We start from the raw sequence: 3,422 nt of genomic DNA, 5'->3' as shown, positions 1-3,422 counted from the left end.
TTCCCAACACCATTTATTAAATGAGGAATCCTTTTCCCATTGCTTGTTTTTGTCAGGTTTGTTGAAGATCAGATGGTTGTAGACGTGTGGTCTCATTTCTGAGTTCTCTTTTATTTCCATTGGTCTATGTGTCAGTTTTTGTACCAGTACTGTGTTGTTTTGGTTACTGTAGCTTTTTAGCATAGTTTGAAGTTGGGTAGCATGATGTCTCCAGCTTTGTTCTTTTTGCTTAGGATTTTCTTGGCTATACGGACTCTTTTTTGGTTTCATATTAATATTAAATTAGATTTTTCTTATTCTATGAAGAATGTCAATGGTAGTTTAATGGGAATAGCATTGTATCTAATAGTTACATTGGGCAGTATGGCCATTTTCACTATATTGATTCTTCCTATCCATGAGCATGGAATGTTTTTCCATTTGTTTATGTCCTCTCTTATTTCCTTGAGCAGCAGTTTGTAGTTCTCTTTAAACAGGCCCTTCACTTCTCTTGTTGGCTATATTCCTAGGTATATTATTCTCTTTTTAGCAATTGTGAATGGGATTTCATTATAATTTAGCTCTCTGCTTCTCTATTGGTGTAAAAATATGGAATGCTTCATGAATTTTTGTGTCATCTTTGTGCAGGAACCATGCTAGTCTTCTCTGTGTTGTTCTAATATTATTATATGTGCTGCCAAAGTGAGCACAACTTTGATTCTTTGTTCATCATTTCACTCTCTAAATTCAATTTGGGAAGAACAAATGTGAGGCTAATATTGGGGATAGGAGAAATTTTTCTAAGCATTCTAGGAATTTATTTGCACCAAATTGTGTAACAGAGGGCACAATGTGGACAAGGGTTTTTTTTTTTTAAACAAACTTTATGAGTTTTGCAAAAATGCTGGTACAGTGTATTTTTATGTAAATATAATTTTGTAAATAAATGTTTATTTTTGAAGCAAATAAAATATATAATTTTGAATAAATCACATAACTCTGTAATTACTATTCTACCAAATAAACCTTTTCAAATAGATGTAGAGAAATAATAAATAATATGTGATCATAGAGAAAAATCAATGAAACTGGAACATAATAGATTTATTTTGTTTAGCCATGAAAATTGTGATCTTACAGACTAGGTCCTCTCAAAGACTTGCTATTAGGGCTTTTTAAATTCTCATTCTTTTTCATTTTGGGCAAAGGGATTTATTCTGCTTAGGAGACTATTTAACTGCTGGATAGTATGGAAGTAAAGAATTTGGGTAAGGTAATCTAGGACGTCATGCCTTGGAATTTGTTCCAGACTGTAGGCTTAAGAAGAAAGATGTTCATGTATGTATGATGTATCATAGTTTACTAGCATAAACAAAGAAAGAAAAGATTGAGAAATGATCTCCATGTATATTAAGCTCTGCTGTAACACTTGCTTATAAATACAAATTTATTCTGAGGCAATTGATACACTAATAAACAATTTTAGATTAATGCAAATTTCACATTTTCTTATGCATTATTTCATGTGTGGGAAACTGAATGTGGAAAATTGCTCACAACCAAATCAATTCACAGACACATATAGACACAAATACACACATCATACCTCTTACACACCTACCACTACCATTGTGTCACATGATCTTATAGTATAACATTCCATCACATTTCAGATTATCATCCATCCATCACTTCAGAATAACTCACAAGCTGCAATCCTTCCACAAGTAAACTTCAGGTATTTTCTATGTATTATGGATTTATTAAAAAATGGTCATATGTAAAATTCTGTGACTCTCAATTAGGATTCTGCATTTTAAAAATGTGTGTTACTAAGTTTTTAGCAACATTCCATAAGCCCTCTAGTTTTCTCTGTGCAGTCTTGCATAATAACACATATTTTGTGCTGTAGCAAAACTGACTGACTATAGCAAAACTGACTATAGCAAAGTACATAGATGTACTTTGCATATAAAATAGCAAAGAGATTCCAAACATTTTCACAACTCAACTCAAATGGAAGAATATTAATAAAATAAATTCAGGTTTCCAAAGTGGCAGCATAGAAGAAAACGGTCTTCTTTCTCCACAAAGAAAACCAAAACCAAATATACAGCATTGAGTTTATTACCAGAAATAGCCAAGGGCTCAAATATGAAGAAAGGGTAGTTTGTGGGGTCACAGAGAAGTGAAAATCTCTGAGCAGATGGTAAGCGAATTGGACTTGCACATCCATGATGCTTGTGCCCTCATTCTGCCCAGCACCAAGAGTGCAGAAAATTTCCCACCAACTTACTGTTTCTACACCGTAAAAGGTTAGATGAAGGTGAACAACCAGCTTCCCCATCATGTTCAGTTCCCTTGTAGGATATCTATGTCTGCCTTAATCCACAGGAAGCAGTGTGAGTGCCTGAAGAGAGTTGTATCACTGAAGACAAGCAGAGAAAATGGTTGAAGATGGGACTACCATCCTCAGCCCTGGAAACAAAAATAAGAAAGTAAGCACATACATACATACATACATACCTACATACATACATACATAAAATAAAATAAATTCAGAAATTAAAGTCTTAACTAAAAATTCCCAGCAGAAACATGAAAATATTCATATCTATCTATCTATGAATGATATGTGATATGTGACATTTGATATATAGGTATAAATATATAAGCTTATACATTTATATATGTATATGCTATTAACTTGGTTACATTCATCCATGCTTGTAAGACTAGAAAGAAGCACTGATCTTTTTATATTAATCGCACACATACACACACAAAAAAAACCTTAAAAAATCTATGAACTTGTGATAACATACATACTAATTAACAGTGATATTTTGAGCCAAATGTTGTAAGTAATAAAAACAATCATGCTTATAGACCAATGTAATAATTGAAGGTTTTAAAAATAGGACATAAGGCACTGTTGTTTTAATGACATTTATAAGTCCAGTAGTCTTGATGACAAAAACTAAAACCTTTATATAATTAATAGCATAATCAGAGGTTAATAAATTAATTCATAATCAGCCAGAGAATAAATATTTTCAGTTTTGCAAGCTGCATGGTCTCTGCCGTAACTACTCAGTTCTGCTTTTGTAGCAAGAAAGCAATCATAGACAATATGTAAACAGTTTGTCATGACAGTGTTCCAATTAAATTTTATTGATAGAAACAAGCAGCCTGACTGGACTTCAATTCATTGATGCCTGGTGCAAACTATAATCATTTAATTTATTACAAATATGATAATTACTAACATTTGAATTGATATTTGAAATTTAGAGAGTTGTATCACATAGTGTTTTAAATTTAAAACTTACGAAGTCTTCAGCAGATGTATACTATTATTAATTCTAGATGAAACATGGTATCTTGATCGGGTTGAATAATTTGATTAAATAACAAAAGATTATGTAGTTATGAATTAGAAA

At 31.9% G+C, this 3,422-nt stretch overlaps 1 non-coding gene across 1 annotated transcript; it reads right to left on the bottom strand.

Annotated features, from left to right (window-relative positions):
• Nucleotides 1-582: 582 nt before the first annotated feature.
• Nucleotides 583-689, bottom strand: LOC112209016 (U6 spliceosomal RNA). Its single transcript, XR_002943704.2, has one exon. It is a non-coding gene; the product is annotated as a U6 spliceosomal RNA (small nuclear RNA).
• Between the last annotated feature and the right edge of the window lie 2,733 nt (nt 690-3,422).

Source organism: Pan troglodytes, chromosome 3, assembly GCF_028858775.2.
Source record: "Pan troglodytes isolate AG18354 chromosome 3, NHGRI_mPanTro3-v2.0_pri, whole genome shotgun sequence".
Lineage (NCBI taxonomy): Eukaryota > Metazoa > Chordata > Mammalia > Primates > Hominidae > Pan > Pan troglodytes.
The sequence above is the reverse complement of the archived record's forward strand: the minus strand, read 5'-3'. Positions and strand labels throughout refer to the sequence as shown.